We start from the raw sequence: 22059 nt of genomic DNA on the forward strand, positions 1-22059 counted from the left end.
TGTTTTCCTGACCCCACGACGTAGGGGAGTTGGAAGCGATTCGTGCGTTCCTTGCTGGCCGTGACGTGATTTCCCGCGCAAAGCGCACACTTGATCGAGGTGCACACATGGTCTGCGTTAGGGTTTGCGAGTCCACAGCCTTTGCAAATGGCGTCGTCGGGCGAGGGGCATACGTCGGCACGATGGCCGAGTCTGCCACACACGTGGCACATGGCGATCTGCTTGCGGTAAAGGGAACACTTGACCAGGGCGTTGTCGTATCTGACATAGTTCGGGACTCGAAAGCCGTCGAAGGCGATGATGACCGTGCCAGATTCCTTGATTCTCTTTGCCGCCAGAGCGAGCGGGTTGCGTGGGTTGACGATCTTGCGATTTATGGATTCCTGCGTCTCATAGAGCGGGACTCCTCTTATAACGCCTTTGTACGTTTCGTGCGGTGCCGTCCTATATGCAGTGGTTTCAAACGTTTGTTCTTCTATAGAAATGTTGCGGATCCTGAGGTATTTCGCTGCGTTCGCTTCGGACGGTGTGCTGACCACCATGATGTTTTGGTTCAAATTGGGGCATATTGTGTCCTCGCTTCGCTCGTTAGGTTCGATGCAAGCAGCCATGCAAATTGCTTTGGTGACCGTAAGTTGGCCTACCTTGGCTATGTTGATTCCGCCACGTATGCGAATCACGATCTTGATGTCGTCTTGGGGCAGCGCGGGCATCCTGCTTGCTTTGATCACGGAGTTTCTCGCTGTTGAGACGGTTGCGTTCGTATTTCCTTCCTTTCGCTGTAGGTTAGCGAGGTCTGGCTGGCTCAACGCAGTCTTGATTACTGACGGGCGCGGGGCCACGATAGTCCAGCCGGCGTCTGCGGTACAGTCGTCCGGGCTCATGTCTTGGCCTTTAACTTCGTATGCCATCGCTGTAGAGTCGTTCTCGGGTGTAAGGCTCGTTTGTTGTGATCGCTGGAGGTCCCCGCAGCCGGGGTGGGCGCGGGGAGGCCTGAGATCGGCGGCGGCGGCTTGGTCGGAGTCGAGACGGGCACTGATGGCGGTGGCCGTACTCGTCATTAGGCTTAGAGACCGTGGCGTGGCAGCGAGAGATGAAATCACTCGTAAAAATGTCCAGAGGTCACGCACTTGCCGAAATGTGGTCTTCCCAGGTGACAAAGAACTTCAAGAATCCGATTTCACGTAGAAAAGGCACCAAACTGGGCAAAAGACACATTTAAATTGGCGAGAAAGCGGGAGCCGGCATGGACGCGTCCGCACGAGCCAAGCGTTCCATGGCGTTTTTTCCGGTGCCACGAGCGCCCTGGCTAATTGAAAAGTGGCGGGACCGCAGCGGCTGGCGTCCGTAACGCCCTGCGCCTCGAGGAAGAACTGGAAACGTTCTGCATAGTCCTCCCACTCTTCAGGGTGAGCGATGTCGAAAGGCTCGAGCCCCTCCGTTGCGGCGGCCGTCATTGTGAACGAGTACGTACTGGGCGGAGCTAGCTTCCCGTTGCGGCGGTCTCATTCGGATCCCATCCTCGTCGCCAGTGTTATGTTGCTGCGTGAGTCCTATCGCGAGGCACCATCGCTACAAGGCGGTATCGGGAATAGCTCTTTATTGCCGTCATGAAACAACACAGAACAGGGGATCTTGATTACAACTGGCATATATATATATATATATATATATATATATATATATACATACTATTGGGGCCGGAAGAGGGCGCTCTTCAACACCAGGGCTGATTGACCAAAATCCGTCATCCGCAGAACTCAGCGTCCAGAATCGGTACACAACACTCCTTCCGCCTTAGTTCGGACTCAACAGTCAGCCAATGCCAGCACAAAGTCCCGAAGATGTTGGGGGTGTCTTACGGGAACGCTGCGAACGGCGTGGCCCCGGCAATTCTACACTTTGATCTGTTGTTGCTGGCTGAGGTGCTGCTGTGTCGTCCGAATTAAACAGTCGGTAGACGTGACGAAACGTAGTGTGTGAGCATCGACAGCGGACGAAGATTCAGTGTCCGTCATATGAATAGTGCGCTGACGACAAGAGATGAAAGCGGAAGCGGAGGACAGGAAGTCCCATCTCAAGTTCATCGTGTAGGTACACGAAGATAGCACCACAACCTCAATGTGGTGAAGGATGCCATCAATGTAAACACGCGCAGTGCAAACACCGGAGGGCTGAACGAGAACTGCATTAGCACAACGAAGGGGAGGGCCATTATACGGTGTCTTCACTTTTCGCAATCGAGAACACAAGTCAGTACTAATAACCGAAAGCGATGCACCCGTGTCAACCAAGGCTTCAGTACGTATACCTTCAACAAACACCAAAAGTACATTTGACGGGCGCGTCGGAGGAGTTTCACGTTGTCCACTAGATGCAGCTTTCCCTCCTGAAGCTGCAAAATTCAGTTTTCCGGGCGGTGATCGGAGGACGAAGTAGCCGGTCGAAGAGGGGAAGAGGAGCGCCGCATCGGTGATGGAGAGCGACGGACCGCGAAACGCAAGGAACCGGCAGTGTTGAATTCCTGCGGAGATGGGGAACGTTGCGGATAATAATCGTAGTAAGAACGCCGCTGTTGTGGTATCGGGCCAGAATACTCATCCCTCTCAAACCCGTCATAGCCACGCCTTTCATCTTGCTGACGGCGTCGGCAAAACCTTGAAATGTGGCCACGGATGCCGCAATAGTAGCAAACAGGTCGAGATGCGCTCCACGCGTTGTAAGACGGAGAAGGTTGGTGGTCTTGTAGTGATAGGATTCAGAGACCCGTGCGGTGCAGATGCCTGTTGTGATGGCTGCTGGGAGGGTGGCACTATAGTGGCAACCTGGGCGTAAGTGGGCGTAGGGATGGGTTGCGGGCTCGGGACTTGTGGACAGGTCACGGCAGCTATCTCTTCCCTCACGATATGGCGGAGGCCGCCACCCGGAGGGGTCATATGACCTCAGGAGACTTCCTCACGGATGATGGAGCGAATTAGAGTACGTAGTTTGCTGTCGTTGGACGCCTTGAAATCAGATGCGTCAGGGTCTAAGCGAAGCATATTGTCACGGTATGATTCATCTAGAGGAGCATCGATGCAGAAGACGCTGATGATCGGGCGCGCGCTCTCGGCCATATGGTCAACGCTTGATCGCCTTGTAAATATACTGTAAATACGTTTTCCTGTTGTGTTTGCCTCCCCGTAACATCTTGGTGGAAGTGCTGGGGGTATAACGCAAGACGGAGCTCCGCAGCGGCCGCCAAGTCGCCACTCTAGGCATGTCCACCAGCGGTGAAACTGCGTCAGCGGCGGCCGCCATGCCAACCGTCGTCCTGGCTCCACCCCGTGACCCTGGGACCTTTTCGGCACTGCTGGCGACGACGTAGACAAATGTATTCGACTCTACGAATGCGTAAGCGCACATTACAGGGGGGACCCGACCATGATGTTGGCGAATGTCATATTTTATCCAAAGGGAACGGCGAAGGCCTGGTTCGATAACAACGAAGAAGAGCTCACAAGCTGGAGCGTATGTACGACTAAACTTCGCGAGTTGTTTGGCCAACCTGCAGGCTGCCAGCGTGCTGCCAAGCAAGAACTTGCCTCGCATGTGCAGATGCCTACCGAGTCGTACTTGACGTACATTCAGGATGTGCTGACCCTTTCCCGGAAGGTTGACGCCAAGATGACAGAAGCCGATAAGGTTGCGCACCTGCTGAAAGGGATCGCGGCCGATGCGTTTACCCGATCGTGTTTAAAAACTCTTCGACAGTCAACGAGATTATTACTGAATGCCGACGCTTCGAAGATGCTAAAAGCCGACGTATCGCGCACCAATTCGCCCGCCTTCCGAACACGGCAGCGACATCAACGTGTGAGGATGTTCGTATGCCGACTCAGCCTTCAACATCGGAGACCCTCACCCGAATCGTTCGACGCGAAATTGAAGCCGCATCGCCCGCACATTTAATGCGAGGAGAGCCCTGTGATGCCCCACCTACGATATCTCTTATACAATCCGTTGTTTGCCAAGAACTGGCAAACGTGGGCCTTCAAACCATCTGCTCTGTGAACCACCCTGACAGTTACCCTTCCGCCACCTTCAACCCTCTCCAACGCCGTTACCCCACTCCGAATTATCGCGATCCGAATGCGTGGCGGACGGCTGACGACAAGCCAATTTGCTTTCAATGTGGACGTGTTGGACACATTTCACGATATTGCCGAAGTCCTTGGCCCTCGCCTTCTCGACCCAGCTCATCCAGATTCCGCTAGCCACCCCGAAGCCAGCACCAGGTACCAAGCCAACCTGACCAAGAAACATCTGCCGAGACCACTACTACCACCGCCCATTACAGCCGCTCGCCCTCCCCACGACGCCGACCTTCTCGGTCACCTCCACCACGCCGTTCCCCGTCCCCGTCTTACTCGCGGCGTTTTCCTTCAGGAAACTAACGGCTGCAGCTCCTGGAGGTGATGCTGCTATTCCAACCTGCTCTCCAATTCCTCTGTTGACGCTCCCTACCAATCAGAACTTGATCGACGTTGAAGTGGATGGCCTACCTGTTACTGCTTTGATTGACACCGGTGCCCATATTTCTGTTATGAGTTCTCACCTCCGCCGGCAGTTGAAGAAAGATATGACCCCTGCCCCATCAGGTGGTGTCCGTATGGCCGACGGTGGTACGTTTCCCGTAGCTGGCCTTTGTACCGCACGTGTCAATGTTGCCGTCCGTCAAACTTCTGTTTTGTTCACCGTCCTCGTCTGCTGTTCAAATGACATCATGCTCGGTCTTGACGTTTTGTCCGCCCACTCCGCCCTCATCGATTCTTCCGCTGGTACTGTACAGCTTGACCTACCAAGTGTAATTGATCAACCCGAACCAATGAAGAGTCGGCTCTGTTTTGCTGAGCACGTCCGTTTGCCGCCGCAAGCCGTGACTTGTATTGCTGTGACGCCCTCTCCACCAGTCCCCGACGGTGATTATGTGCTCGCTCCCATCACCGCCGTTCTGTTGACGCACAGTGTTGGCTTGCCTCACACTGTTATCACTATACGGGACAATCTTACTTGTCTTCCTGTGATTAATTTCGGACTGTGTTCACAAGTGCCCCACAAGGCATTTCACTCGCTATGCTGACGCCCTCCTACGCTTACGTTATGTCGACCTTGTCTCCTCCTGTTGCTGGTCGCTCGCACACCACCGATATCCCGTCTTCTTCGCCAAATCTGTCTCCTCCCGACCTGAAGAAAATGATTGCTCCAGACCTTTCGCCCCATCACGCTGCCGATCTCCTTCGCCTCCTCTTCTCTTCTCTCGTCTTTGACCTTTGCGACCGTCCTGTGGGTGAAACCTGCGCTGTCAAGCACCGCATAAACACTGGCGATGCCCATCCGATCCACCAACGGCCATACCGCGTCTCTCCAGCTGAGCGCCGCATCATTCAAAAGGAGGTCGACAAGATGCTTGCCAAATATATAATCGAGCCGTCCTGCAGCCCTTGGGCTTCTCCTGTGGTTCTTGTTAAAAAGAAAGATGACAGTTGGCGATTTTGCGTGGACTACCGTCAGCTCAACAAGATCACCAAAAAAGACGTGTACCCGCTCCCACGCATAGACGACGCCCTGGATTGCCTTCACGGCGCCAAGTATTTTTCTTCAATCGACCTTCGGTCAGGGTACTGGCAGATCGCCGTTGGTGACATGGACCATGAGAAGACCGCTTTTGTTACCCCTGACAGCCTTTATCAGTTTAAAGTCATGCCTTTCGGCTTATGCAACGCCCCGGCCACCTTCGAACGCATGATGGACACCCTCTTACACGGTTTTAAATGGTCCATTTGCCTGTGTTATCTTGATGACGTCATTGTATTTTCACCGAACTTTGAAACGCATCTCGACCGCCTTTCTTCTATCCTTTCTGTTTTTCGCAAAGCCGGCCTGCAACTTAATTCATCTAAGTGCCACTTCGGACGTCAGCAACTTATCATGCTCGGTCATCTCGTCGACTCAACCGGTGTTCGCCCCTGGCACTGACAAAGTTCGAGCTGTGCAGCAGTTCCCCGTTCCGACTTGCACAAAGGAAGTTCGTAGCTTTATGGGACTGTGCTCCTACTTCCGTCGTTTTGTGAAGAATTTCGCTGAAATCGCACGCCCTCTCACAAACTTACTGAAGAAAGGCGTCTCGTTTTTTGGGGTGCTGCACAGGCTGCCGCCTTCTCTACCCTCATCACGTCGCTCACTACACCACCTGTCCTGGCTCATTTCGACAGCTCCGCTCCAACAGAACTCCGCACCGATGCCAGCGGCTACGGAATCGGCGGTGTTTTAGTCCAGCATCAGTATGGGCATGCCCGTGTTGTCCCCTATGCCAGCCGTCTCCTTTCCTTAGCCGAACAGAACTACTCTATTACAGAACGGGAGTGTCTTGCTCTCGTTGGGTTGGTGGGCAAATTCCGCCCCTATTTACATGGCCAGCATTTCACTTTGACTACCGATCACCGCGCACTTTGCTGGCTTTCGCCGCTTAAGGATCCCACTGGGCGTCTAGGTCGCTGGGCACTCTGGCTCCAAGAATACACTTACTCTGTTTCTTATAAATATGGCTGATTGCACCGGGATGCTGACTGACCCGCAATACCGTGGATCCGCCTGAAGCCTCCGATGACATGCCTGCATGTGTACTCTCGCTCTCCTCTTTAAGCCACATCCGTGATGAACAGCGCCGGGATTCCATTTTAAGTGAGCTTATTCAGAAGCTGGATTCCGCAGCGCCCGATCCTTCCCTTCGCCTCTTCGTGCTTAAAGATGACACGTTATATCGCTACAACGTCTACCCGGACGGACGCGAACTGTTGCTCGTCGTTCCTACGCATGTGCGCTTGAGCGTTCTCGGCCAGCTACATGACGCCCCGACCGCTGGTCACCTTGGAGTTTCCCAGACCTACGATCGCGTTCGGCGTCCCTTCTTTTGGCCCGGTCTTTACCGCTCCGTTCGTCGCTGCGTAGCTGCTTGTGAACCCTGCCAACGCCGAAAGAAACCACCTAAGCTGGCCTGCTTCAGCCCCTTGACGTCCCATCTGACCCCTTCTTCCGAGTTGGCCTTGACCTCCTCGGTTCTTTCCCCACCTCTACTTCTGGAATCAAATGGATTGCCGTTGCTACGGGCCACTCCACCCGCTACGCTATTACACGCGCTCTCCCTACCAGTTGTGCTACGGACGTCGCTGATTTCCTACTACACGATGTCATCTTACATCATGGAGCCCCTTGTCAACTCCTCACTGACCGTGGCCGCTACTTTCTCTCCAGAGTTATCGATGACCTGCTTCGCTCCTGCGCGATAAAACACAAATTTACGACGGCTTACCACCCGCAAACTAACGGCTTGACTGAGCGCTTCAACCGGACGCTTACTGACATGCTTTCTATGTATGTCTCATCTGACCATCAAGACTGGGATGTTGCGTTGCCCTTCGTTACATTCGCTTGCAATTCCTCCCGTCATGACACTGCTGGTTTTTCACCCTTTTATCTTCTGTTTGGCCGTGACCCAACGTTACCTTTTGACATTATCATCCCCGATGCCGTCCATTTGCCAACTGAGTACGCTCATGATGCCATTTCCCGAGCTGATGAGGCACACCAAATTGCTCGCCGTCGCCTTACTACATCGCAAGACCACCAGAAGCACCGCTACGACTCCCGTCATCGCGACGTTATCTATACTCCGGGTGCCCTTGTGCTTCTATGGACTCCGACTCGGCGCGTTGGACTCTCAGAAAAATTGCTTTCGCGGTACTCCGGTTCCTACCGTGTCTTCCGCCGTGTAACAGACGTCACGTATGAGATTGGCCCGCTCGAGTCTTCCTCGCCAACCGTTTCATCACCTATTGACGTTGTTCACGTATCCCGCCTGAAACCTTACCACTCGCCTGGATTATAACAAGCACCGTGACGGTGCTTGAGCAGCCGGGGGTCATGTCACGGTATGATTCATCTAGAGGAGCATCGATGAAGAAGACGCTGATGATCTGGCGCGCGCTCTCGGCCATAATATGGTTGACGCTTGATCGCCTTGTAAATATACTGTAAATACGTTTTCCTGTTGTGTGAGCCTCCCCGTCACAATATTAAGCTTATCGAGGCGCTGACACGTACTGATAATATCAGCGATGGTAGTGGGGTTCAGCACCACAAGAGCATTGAATGCCAGAGTCACAATACCCTTGAGCAGGTGGCGTACACGGTCACTCTCTGGCATCGAGGTGTTCACGCGGTGCAGAGGGTGAGCACGTCCTCTATGTACGAAGTGTACGACTCGCCCGAGCGCTGGACACGCTCAGCAAGCTTCTTCTTGGCGAGATCTGAGCGGACAGAAGAGTTCGCGAAAATCTGGCGTAGGTGGTATTTAAACGTGCTCCAGTTGACGAAATCGAGCTCATGGTTATATAACCAAGTTCTTGCGACGCCGGTGAGGTAGAAGGCGACGTGCCTAAGTTTTTCAGATTCGTTCCAGTGGTTAAAGTCACTCATGCGCTCGTATAGCTCCAACCAGTCTTCAACGTCTTCACCGTGAGTCCAGCAAACACCGGTGGATCCTTCTGAGGGGTGGTGACCGTCCAAGCAGGGGTTCCCGTCGGAGCAGGAAAGGTGGATGTCGCGGTAGTGGCCTGCTGGTCTTGAGACATGGTCGAGTGCAGTTGGTAGAGGCGGCGACCCGAGCGGAGCTCCAGGGATGTAGCGTAGGTGAAGTTGGAGAGAGACCGACAGCGACAGGACGAAGGAACCGGACAGCACACTCCGCCACTTGCGAGACGAGATTTAGGCAGCCAGACTCTCGTTTATTCTTTCGAGCAAGAGCCCCACTACCAGGCCCCAAAACGGTGATGCGTAGAATGTACAGATGAGAATATGAAGCATATGAATAATGCTCACAATATATATATATATATATATATATATATATTGTGGGCAATAGCCTATTCCAATTTGCGCCTGCAAATTTCCTAACTACATCATCCCATCTGGTCTTCTGCCGACCTCGAATGCGCTTCCCTTCTCTTGGTATCTATTCTGTAACCCTAATGGTCCACCGGTTGTCCATCCTACGCATTATATGGCCTGCCCAGCTGCATTTCTTCCGCTGAATGTCAACTAGAATATCGGCTATCCCCGTTTGTTGTCTGATCCACACCGCTCTCTTCCTGTCTCTTAACGTTAGTCCTAAGATTTTTTTTCCATTGCTCTTTGTGCGGTCCTTAACTTGTTCTCGACCTTCTTTGTTAACCTCCAAGTTTCTTCCCCATATGTTAGCACCGGTAGAATGCGCAATTATTGTACACTTTTCTTTTCAACGACAGTGGTAAGCTCCCAGTCAGGATTTGGCAATGCCTGCCGTATGCACTCCAACCCAATTTTATTCTTCTGTGAATTTCTTTCTCATGATCAGGGTCCACTGTGAGTAATTGACCTAGATAAACGTACTCCTTTACAGAATCTAGAGGCTGACTGGCGATCCTGAATTCTTCTTCCCTTGCCAGGCTATTGAACATTATCTTTATCTTCTTCATATTCATCTTCAATCGAATTCTTACGCTTTCACGATTAAGGTCCTCAATCATTTGCTGTAATTCGTCTCTAGTGTTGCTGAATAGGACAATGTAATCGGCAAACCGAAGATTGCTGAGTATTCACCGTTGATCCTCACTCCTAAGCCTTCCCAGTCTAAGAGCTTAAATACTTCTTCTAAGCATGCAGTGAATAGCATTGGAGAGATTGTCTCCTTGCCTGACCCTAGCGCAAGACAGGGGTTATTGGAGAGCGCAGGGAGAGGCTTTCGTCCTGCAGTGGACATAAAATATAGGCTGATGATGATGATATATTGTGGGCATTTATTATGCTATTCATTGTCATCTGTACATGACCATCATAACGTGGGGTTCACATGGCGTTCTTCATCATCGCTTGTGGGGCTCTCTCTTGTGTGTGAGCTGTGCTTTGGGCGTGGTCGGTTCGCCGCATCTCCGACGTGCAATAAACGTCGTGATAACTGCTGCATCACAAGTGGTGGAGTCTGCTCTTTGGCCCTCCGTCTTCTGACTCCCTGCTCAACCTCCTGTTGATTCGATCAGGTCGCCGATTGTGCCAGCTGTCCGCCAGCAAGTCGCAGGACGCGCCAATAGGCACTTCTACATCAACCATCTCGGCCTCGACTACCCCAGCCTCCCTGTATTGGATTGTCAGTGGGCATCAGCGTGACCCCCATCTGTTTGCTGGACTTCGCGGTGAAGATGTCGAGAATTGGCTGGACGACTACGACCGAGTGAGTTAGGTTAACCGTTGGGACGATCCGTCCAAGCTACGTCACGTCGCCTTTTATCTCACAGGAGTAGCGAAGACTTGGTTTTTCAACCATGAAGTTGATTTCACGGGCTGGGGCACTTTAAAAAACAAGCTCCGACAAATCTTCGGCACACCGGCGGTTCGTTCCGCCCTCGCAAAAAAGACGCTCGACACTCGCAAGCAATAACGCGGGGAATCCTATACGTCGTACATCGCGGATGTGCTTACTCTTTGTCGACGCGTGAACACGGCCACGACCGAATCATACAGGGTTCGCCACATCCTGAAAGGCATCGGAGCTATCGCTTTCAATGCGTTAGCCATCAAAAACCCCGCTACCATCGCTGATATCGTCACTACTTGTCAGTGCCTTGAACTCGAATCAGTACGGTTGCAGCCAGACACCAGTGCACAAACTACCGCCGACGACCCCACGTTACGAGCAATGATCCTCGCAATAATTCGAGAACAATTACAGTATCATGGCTTCGCCGCAGGGCCTATGCCTCCTCATGCCTCGAATACCAATCTGCGAGACGTTGTCAAGGAGGAATTGACATCCATGGCTGGTGCAGCGTACAAGCGCACCCTCTAACCCCTAGGACCCCACGAACGTACGCACAAGTAGGCGCAGTTTCCCCAGTTATCGTTCCACCGATGCCTCCAACACCAACGCCGGCCCACATGGCTTCCATGACTACCCAGCTATCCGCACTGGCGTCCGTCTCGTCCCATCTGCTACTACTGCGGCTATCGTGGCCACATAGCACATCTTTGCCGCAAGCGCCAGCATGACGAGCGTCGCGGATATGACGTATACGAACGGGATGACCTTTCTCCCGGATCTACTTTCCAACGTCTAGGGAGCCTACATGACCAACGCCGTCCTTATTCTCCATCGCGCGGCCGCTCTCCGTCGCCTACTGTAGCATTCGAGACGGCTCTGACGTAGCGTCCTGCGAGACGCCGCTCTCCGTCACCCCTTCGCTGCTCTACGTCCCCACTTAGACCTGCTGCTTGATTAGCCGAACGTCATCCGGAAAACTAAATTATGCAGCTTTTGGAGGAAAAGCTGCATCGAATGACAGGATAGAAATTCCTCCATCGCGTCCGTGCAATATGATATTGGTTGTAGTAGAAGGTGTACAAGTGGACGCATTGATATACACTGGTGCTAGTGTTTCAGTTATTCACCGTGAAGTGTGTTCGCGACTCCGGAAAGTTACGACCCGCTATGATGGACCTACACGACTCACTGCTCAAGGGGCCGCCATTCGACCTATCGCCATGTGCACTGCTCACATTTCCATCGATGGACTTCTGCATTACGTACAATTTGCGGCGCTAAGTTCCTGTGCCCAGCAGCTTATATTGGGGTGGGATTTTCTTTCTACGGCCTCCGCCTCTATCTACTGCCGGAAACGCGTTCTCCACGTGACCAACACGACCTATTCACTTCATGCAGATGACGCACCACTTCATTTACTTGCTGCAGAAGGTACCGCCCTACCTCCTCGCCATCAGAGAATTGTTACTATCACGTCTGACGTCATTGACCGAGGCGACGTGCTCGTACTACCATCTACACGCTGTCTCGCCAGAGGCATAGCCTTTGCACCAGGGCTTGTTCGGTTTGATAATGGCTCTGCACTTATCTACTCTACAAACCCGACATCCGAAAAGATTCTCATACCTAAAGGCACTACATTGGCTTGCGCCACTGAATCGGAGTCTATCTCTGTTGTTTCCTTTAAAGCAGCTTCTTCTGAAGTTCCTTCTATTGGACGGGCCGCATCTCCTTCTGCTCTTGCAGCTGTCATCAGTTCCGACCTGACACCTTCACAGTCACAACAGTTGCTTGCTTTGCTCCAAAAACATGAAGATTCGTTTGACGCGCATTCCACTTTGTTGGGAAAGGCTTCGATTACGACGCATCCGATAGAGACAAATGGTACATCCATCGTGCGCCGTCGACCGCATCGCGTATCGCTAGCCGAGAGGAAAGTCATTGACGAGAACGTCACCGACATGCTCCAACGGAACACAATACGCCCATCTGCTAGCCCTTGGTCATCCCCCGTTGTTTTGGTTAGCAAAAAAGACGGCTCTGCGATTTTGTGTCGACTACCGAGAACTCAACAAGGTCACACGCAAGGACGTATACCCTATGCCGCGAATAGACGATGCCTTGGATTCCCTGTAGGGTGCCGAGTACTTCTCGAGTCTCGATCTGCGTCCCGGCTACTGGCAGATACCTATGTATGAGAACGATAAAGAGAAAAGAGCGTTTTCAACACCAGATGGACTCTACGAGTTTAATGTCATGCCATTTGGCTTCTGCTACGCGCCCAACGTTCGAGCGCATGATTGAAACAGCTCTTCGTGGGCAGAAGTGGAAGATTTACTTGTGCTATCTGGCCGATATTGTTGTTTTCTCGTCAACATTCTCTCAGCCCCTGAAACGTTTGGACGAAGTTCTCACGTGCCTTGCCAGCGTTGGACTTCAGCTTAACACCAAGAAATGCCATTTTGCGAGCAAGACAATCAAGGTGTTAGGTCACACTGTGAGCAAGGACGGCATTCTTCTTGATCCTGACAAGGTTTCGGCAGTTCTGCACTTCCCTCGTCCCGAAAAGACCAAAGATTTACGTAGTTTCCTAGGCCTCGCTTCCTATTTTCACCGATTCATACGAGACTTCTCCTCGATAGCGTCACTTCTGCACAAATTTCTGGGTTCTAATGTTCCCTTTGTGTGGTCTCCCGAATGTGAATCAGCGTTTGCCTATCTGAAGCGCGCTCTCACATTTGAACCAGTGCTTCGCCATTTTGATGAAGCTGCTCCTACCCTACTGCATACGGATGCTAGTGGTCACGGCATTGGTGGCATTCTCCTACAGCGAGACGCCTCTTTAGGTGAGAGGGTCGTCGCGTACGCAAGTCACGTTCTGACAAATGCCGAGAAGAATTACACCATTACGGAGCAGAAATGCCTAGCTATCGTGTGGTCTGTGCAGAAGTTTTGACCTTATCTTCACGGCCGCCATTTTACCAACGTTACAGACCATCATACATTATGGTGGCTTTCGACGCTGAAGAACTTGTCTGGGCTACTTGGTCGGTGGATTCTTCGTCTACAAGAAGACGACTTTACTATCACCTACAAGTGCGGTAAAAACACCAGGATGCAGACGCGCTTTCTCGCTGTCCGCTTCCTACGACACCATGCAACGGTCCTCCAACTACCTTCCGTGACAAGCTTTCGCGCGATCCCTCTTCACATGCTTTCTCGTTGGCCACTGTAGACGAGATGCCTCCACACCGACAACAGATTATTCCAATCTCAACTTGCTGACTCTTACTGTCGGCGTATCATAGACCACCTTCAAGCAGCTTCGCGGCCGCCTAACGCCCGCCTTCGTCGACAGCTGACGCAATTTAAAATTGACAACCGTGTTCTGTACCGCCATGTCCATCACACTGACGGTCAACGTTGTGTTCCTGTCCTGCCACGCTCTCTGCGTGCTGATGTCCTGCAGGTTTCTCACGACGACATGACTGCTAGTCACCTTGGTTTCCAGAAAACATATGACCGCATCAAACGTCGCTTCTACTGGCCCGGCTTGTCCGCCAGTGTAGCGAAGTATGTCGCTTCCTGCGCCTTTTGTCATCGTCGAAAGCTCCCTACATCAGCCCCAAGCGGACAACTGCAACCGGTTCCGTGTCCGTCGCAACCATTTGAAGTCGTTGGCATTGACCTGTATGGTCATCTTCCTGTGACTCTCATCGGTAAACGATGGATTGTGACAGCCGTTGACCACTTGACACGCTACGCCGAAAAAGCTTGTGTGAGTTCTGCATCAGCCTCTGAAGTTGCTGCATTCATACTTGATGCCTTAGTACTGCGTCACGGTGCTCCTCGCGTCATCCTGAGCGACCGTGGAAAAGCATTCCTCTCGCAACTCGTCGACGAAGTACTCAGAGCCTCCGGAACCACCCACAAGACTACCTTCAGTTACCATCCGCAAACCAACGGCCGAACAGAGCGATTTAATCGCACGCTATCAGACATGATAGCCATGTACATCGAACCAGATCACAGAAACTGGGACGCAATCTTGCCATTCGTGACTTTTGCGTATAATACTGCCGTTCAACGCACGACCGGTTACTCGCCATTTTACCTTGTCTAAGGTCGTTCGCCCTATTCCTGTCCTGACGTTTTTTTCTTCGCGCCAACTCTCAATCGATGTCCATCCTCCTGGGAAGAATATGTGTCCCACATTCTGCGTTGTCGTCAGCTCGCCCGCATCAACACCGAAGCACGGCAACAGGACCGCAAGCAGCATTACGACGCCTCTCATCGCGTCGTGTGCTTCCGCCCTTGCGAGGAAGTGCTGCTCTGGACACCAGTTCGTACTCCTGGCTTGTCTGACAAGTTTCAGCTTCGGTTCATCGGCCCCTACAGAGTCTTGGAGCAGACCTCAGCGGTTAACTATCGCGTGGCACCTGTTATTGTTCCAGCGAGTGGTTCCAGCCGTGCAGCATTCAACCGTGTGCAGCTACGCCCGTGCTTGCACGTGCCACCCTGCTGAGCCTTCTCCTGTGCCCAACTGCGCCTGCGCTACGTGACTACTGGAAGATTGTCATCGCCTTCGCTATCGTCGCCTTGTGCGGTCTTTAGCGCTCTGTTGCTCGCACATGCTGCTCTTCTGCCCTTGGACACCACTACGCCTGCGCTATCTACGTCGGAGGCTATATAACGGAGCTACCAACACACCCAGACACTTTTTGAGCTGCGGTCGTAGGAACTGGACGACTACTAAGAATCTGTTCTCTCCGCTACAGGTTGGTCCTCATATTATTTTCTTCGTCCATGTTACGTACTCACCTGCGGCTGCTGCTCATAAGTGTTGCCTTGTGGTTTTGCTTGCATTGCAATATGCCTACTAATACTCAACTTGCTAAGAAAATTGAGCACCTTGAGTCCCTGCTTCATGCTAAACTGGATAACCTTGTTGGTGATCTTGTGTCTAAAATTTCCACGAAGCTAGATCAGGGTCTTGGTAACCTTGGCTCACTTGTGGACAGTGTGCGCTACATGAGTGCCCAGTATGATTCAGTGCGTGCGTCGGTCGATGAACTGGTCAATTCAAACAAAGTGCTCAGGGCCGAAAATGAACAGCTGGCCAACATGATTGCAGATATGGAGCAATACAGCAGACTGAATAATGTCAAAATCAAGGTGTTACTAGTACACAAGGCGAAGATTGCGCAGTTATATTGAAAACCATTGAAGAAGTAATTGAATGCCCTGTTTCATCGACAGACATCGACGCAGTTCACCGTGTGGCCAGCAGAACAGCTGAAAAAAGCATTATCGCGCGCTTTCGTTCACGCGAAAAGAAAAATGAATTCCTTCGCAAAGCGCGTAAAGCGCGTCTGCGTACGTCCCAGATCGGGATGTCTGGAAGCAATGGCAGTTCTATTTTTGTCAACGAACATCTTACTATGACCAATAAAAAACTGTTTAGAAAAGCGCTTGCGCTAAAGAAGGAAAAGAAATGGCGGTTCCTCTGGACTGAGAATTGTCATATCAAGGCCCGTATGTCTTGTCACGGAGCGGCATATTTTCGAGAGTTCGAGTGGTTTTTGGCGCCAATTAACGGCCACCAAAAACGTGGTGTCCTCACTATGCGGCGTATAATTTTGACTTGCGACTGTCACGGAGCAGCATATTTTAGAGTTTTCAAGTGGTTTTGACACTGATTAGCGACACGCCGAATTACGGGCGTGAAAAACGTGGGGTCCTCACTGTGCAGCGTATAATTTCGAGACATCGACACGCCGAATTACGGGCGTCGAAAGCGTCGTAGCCTCACGGGGTGACATCTCGATTCGAGACGCGACACGCCGATTACGGACCCAGAAGTGTGCGTGTACGTCCGCGTGGTAGTGCCGGGCTCGACCTTGGCCCTTGAGCTTGGCAGAGAGAGGAATCTACCGGCCCTCGTCCATGGTGAAAGGGGCGCGGCCATTATCTTTTGGAGGAGTCGTGAATTTATTAGGTGAACTCTGCATACCGACAGTTCCCCTACATAAGGAACTAGGGAAAAGAGAGGCTATTTAAGCGCAGGTTTTAGGCCCTGTTGATTAGTCTAGAAGCTGAACCTATGCGCTGCTGAGAAGCCGTCGGGGGGCTAGTGCCGTCCAGTATCGCCTGGGCCACCTGGCCGCCTCGGAGCTCCAAGTAACTAGTTGGCGTACGAGACGTCAAACCAGCGTCTACAACGAAGTTCACGGTAGTTCCCCTCAAGTTAGCTCAACCTGCTTGAGAGAAGACGTCAGGTCTAGACTCCCGGGAAACCCAGCCCAGCAATCGCGTCCACCTCGACAAGATCGGACCGTCAGCATTGTTCGGGAAAGTTCTGTGCACCGACTTCGCGGTTTATGGACTGGCTGCTGCTGCCCGGCCACACGTATGACATCGTTTGTTTTCTTTTGAACTTTGTTTCCTTTTGAACTTTATTTTTAATGAAACCCTGTTAGGTGTTATTCTTGTATATTTGATCCGCGCCCTGTTTGATATGTGTATGTATTGTTAATTGTTGATCATATTTCTCTGTCATCATTGTGTTAAGTTCAGGTGTGTTAGTCTGTCTTGTGTCTTTTTCTGCTGATGCCCGGCCACACGTATGACATCGTTTGTTTTCTTTTGAACTTTGTTTCCTTTTGAACTTTATTTTGAATGAAACCCTGTTAGGTGTTATTCTTGTATATTTGATCCGCGCCCTGTTTCATATGTGTATGTATTGTTAATTGTTGATCATATTTCTCTGTCATCATTGTGTTAAGTTCAGGTGTGTTAGTCTGTCTTGTGTCTTTCTTATTCTCTTATTTTTTAATTGTGCATATAAATTCCAATGAATTATCCGTCGATAAATATCTCTTTTTTGTTTACTCCCGACTCTGACTCTTTTCACTGTGTTCGCTTGAGTACGGAACGACCAACCAGCTTGTCTACCCCGTCGATCGACTTCGCGCCGACGACGAATCGGGGACAGCTGTGACACATATCAAGGCCCGTAATTCTGATGACAGCAGGGTCTTTTGGATGGCTTGGTGGGCTTGGTGGCACCACCCGGAGCACTATGACTTACTTCGTACTGTTCTTCGTACAGATCCAGCTGGGGTTACGTGGATGCAGCGCTGGTTCCTTCTCTGTTCCGGCAAAGGCGATGGCGTCAACGGCGTCGATCCCACAACCCATTTCTGCTGCACTGGGTTTATCGCCAGCATTGATACCGATGCGCTCACGTCACATGGATTTCGTACCGGCTGAGTCACACCTGGATCGTTCATTTGGCTCACCAGCGACCCCTGGAACATCGGTGGACCAGCTTAAAAGGAAGCCGAGCAGCCACGCGCGACTCAGTGGGCTTGGTGGCACCACCCGGAGCACTATGACTTACTTCGTACTGTTCTTCGTACAGGTTGGTAACAAATGGTGTTTTTGTGCCTGCGTTAAGAGCAATGATGTCTGTCTGGTAGTGCTGCCGAGCCCACAGTGCGCACTGCTTTGTAGTTTGGAATCATTTCGCGTCATTCTCATGCTATTGCAACTGAGTGGTGACGTAGAGCAAAATCCGGGCCCCGATAAACTAGATGAAATATTGCGGGCTGTAACTGAAATCCGGACTTCGCACTCGACCTTAGAAACTGGTCTGTCAAATGTGCAACAGAGGCTTTCACAAATTGAAGCGACCCTTTCGTCACTCAAGCAATATCACGAGAAAGTTGACAAGTGTGAAGCAACTGTGCACGCTATGCGCAGTGAATTTGCTCAGATGAGTAGAAAAATTGATGACCTGGAAAATAGGAGCCGACGCAATAACCTCGTCATATATGGCATCAAAGAGCACGATAAAGGAAATCCTGCAGCCTTGTAATCGCTTGTAACTAAAGATATACTGCATAATATTCTAGACGTTCAGGTCAGAACTGTAGAACGTGTGCACCGAATTGGCTTAAAAAAGCCAAGTCGTGATCGGCCAGTCATACTACGTTTTTATGACTTTGCAGAAAAAATGACAGTTCTTCGAAATTGTTTCAAACTGAAAGGAAAGAACATTTCAATTTCTGAAGATTTTTCCGCTGACATTCGTGAAATACGCAAGAAGCTATGGAAAGCCGCGGCAGGTAGTCGGGATAACGGCGATAAAGTCAGTCTACACTTTGACAAATTAAGGATTAATGAAAATCTGTACGTCTGGAATAACAATCAGAACAAAATGGAGCCATTACACGGCTCGAAACCCCACGTGACAGCGAATGCTAGCACTTCCAATGAATGACAAATACAAAGTACTGCAGGTCTGACGTTACTGTGCTTTAATGCGAGAAGCATTGTCAATAAACTTGAAAAATTTGAGGAACTACTGCTGTTGTACGGCCCAGATGTAATCATAATTACAGAGACATGGTTGAACTCAGATATTCATGATTCTGAGGTGGTTCCTCCCTCCTATACATTTATACGCACAGATCGGCACGGTCAGGGTGGAGGCGTTGCCATTGCTGTTAAGCGGCACTTGTTTTTTCACCGAGAAACCGGTATCGCTGATCACGAAAGCGCATGGTGTACAATAAAGGTCAACGATGTTACTTTACTAATAGGCGGTGTCTACAGACGACCAGGTGCTCCGGACAGTTACCTTGTAGAACTATACGACTTCTTATACAACCACATCAACCAAAGAACCAAATTAATTCTAGCTGGAGACTTTAACTTGGGAGGCATTGATTGGGATAACTTGTTAGTTGATAATAAAGAAGTCAAAAGTTGTGACCTTCTTTTTGATATTATGCAGAGTTTCTCGTTAGCTCAACTTGTGCATGAACCAACACGCGTTCAAGAGCAAGTGTGTTCAGTGCTAGACCTTGTCTTTGTGTCCACATCTTTAACCGCTGAAGTTAGCATAGAACCGGGTATATCCGACCATAAAATGATTTTATTGACGGTTGACGATCTTGGCACGGGTGCAAGGCACCCTAGTACTGACACCAGAATTTTGGTTAAGGATTACACAAGGGCAAATGATGAAAGCATAATTGATTTTTTAGGAATTATGGAAGATGATTTTTACGATAATACGTTGGACGCCAACAACCTATGGTTAAAATTAAAAGGTGGGATTGTACACTGTGAAAATAATTTTATTCCTACCAAGTTCAGAAAAATAAAGCGGAGAACGCCGTGGATTACAAGAACTATCATACATCTAAAAAGAAGGGTGCAAAGGGTGCGCAAGAAAAAACATAATTCCACTATGGTTAGTCAGCTTTCACGAGAACTGAAAGAAATGTTAAGAAGCGCGAGAGATAACTTTTTTCTAATACTTTGCTTGAGTTCATGACAAATCAGCCGCATAAATTCTGGCGGTATCTTTCAAAACCGGAAAGTGCTCCAATGAAATTGGACATTGCCGGTGTAGTGGTTGAGGATGAGCGGACTATCGCTAACTCATTCAATACATACTTTCAGTCGGTCTTCTCCCGTGCCCACGTCCCTAATATGCCCTTGTCCGAGTACGAATCTGCAATGCCTGATATCCTGATAACAGAGTCCGGCATTTTGAATTTGCTGCTACAAATAGACGTGAAAAAATCCCCTGGCCCTGATAATTTATCATGCACCTTCCTCAAGCGATACGCGGGTCAGTTGTCCCCTTTCCTGCATAAAATTTTCAATGCATCACTTGAAACGGCAGTGCTTCCCGCGGACTGGTTGTGCGCAAAGGTCGTGCCAATTCACAAAGGTGGAAACAAGCAGCTTCTAGACACATACAGGCCAATATCTCTAACCAGCACATGTTGTAAACTAATGGAACATATAATAAATAAGGCTATCGTAACTTATCTAGAAGAAAATAATCTATTATACTTCAGACAACACGGCTTCAGGCAAGGGCTTTCAACTGTTACGCAACTTTTAGAAATTATACATGACTTTGCTGTAATAATCGATTCAAGACTGCAAACTGACGCAATTTTTGTCGATTTTTCGAAGGCTTTCGACCGCGTTCTACACACTTTACTAATCTTCAAACTCAAATCAAATGGTATTAATCCCAAGATTGTTGCATGGATTGAAGCCTACCTCTCGAATCGGTCCCAGTCGTTTCCGTAAATAATGCTGAATCAGATTATCTTGATGTTATTTCTGGTGTGCCACAGGGATCGGTTCTGGGGCCAACTCTGTTTCTTGTATATATTAATGACTTGTATACATGTATGGAACCAGGGGTTACAATAAGGCTTTTTGCGGACGACTGCGGGATATACACACCTGTTAAAACAGTCGATGAACAGACAAAGCTTAACAACTCTCTACAAAACATCGTTACCTGGTGCAAAAAATGGGGCATGCAAATTAACACACAGAAAACTATGTGTATGACTGTAACACGTAAAAACGAGCCCTTAAATTTCACATATAAATTAATTAATACTTCGTTGGAACGAGTAGACTCAGTCAAATATCTAGGTGTCACAATAACAAGATCGTTGAAATGGGACGTACATATCAATAACGTTTGCGCACGCGCGTTCAAACAACTCGGATTTTTACGAAGAAAGCTAGCGACAGCCCCCACCTCGGTGAAATTAACTGCTTATAAAACCCTGGTTAGACCGATATTAGAATACGGCAGCATAGTATGGAACCCGCATCAAAAATATTTAAACTTAGCATTAGAAAAGATTCAAAGCAGGGCGCTCCGCTTCATATACGCAAGGTATTCAAGGTATGACAGCGTAACTGAGCTTCGCACACAAGCAGGCATACCAACACTTGCTGGTCGGAGGAGGTTGGCCTGTTTGAAGTTCCTTTATCTTCTTTACCATGACCTGATAAACATAACAAAATCCGACTACTTGGTGCCCCCCGGACGTCACTCTAGTCGAACTAACCATGATAAATGTATTAGACCATTCTTTTCGCGTTGTAGCACACTAAAATACTCTTTTTTTTTCTTCAACAATAGATCTGTGGAATTCCCTCCCAAGTAACATTATTTGCTCACAATCTGTGCACTCGTTCATGTCGGCACTCGAATTGCACCTCGAGTCATTATCAGAATGATTAACGCATTGTGGTCGTCTTGGCTGAGCGTTCCTCAAAAATTTATCAATGACGTATTGCCCCCAACATCTTGCACACGCGCCGGTGTCCGTACGTTCTTTCGTATTTTTCTGCACTCGGTTCTTGCGCACGTTTGTCCATTGGATGGTATGTTAATACACATTACACTTGATACTGTTTGTACACTACACGGCACACCCTATGTGCAATTTTTTCTGTATTAACTGCTTCTTACACCTTTGAAGGCGTAAGCACTGTATAGTTTGTTTTTGTTTCCTTGTATTTATTTCTTGCTTACATGGCACGGCGATTGTAACCATTGCCTTTCTGTTTTGAGCTTGCTGCAAACCACAGTATGACAAAACGCTATGCCTGTACTGTTTGTATGTCCACTCCTGTATGAGCCTTTCAGGCTTACAGTATTGATAAATAAATAAAATAAAATGCGGAATCTGATCTTAGCGTATTCACGTGACACTGATGTCTCCAGTTTATCTTTCCAATTTCATAATGTTTGTTTCATATCATCATGGCATTGCTTTCATCTGAAGAAACAAAAGCGTTACTAGCTAATTCTGCATGTTCGTTACTGC

This window comes from Dermacentor silvarum, chromosome 4, assembly GCF_013339745.2.
Source record: "Dermacentor silvarum isolate Dsil-2018 chromosome 4, BIME_Dsil_1.4, whole genome shotgun sequence".
Lineage (NCBI taxonomy): Eukaryota > Metazoa > Arthropoda > Arachnida > Ixodida > Ixodidae > Dermacentor > Dermacentor silvarum.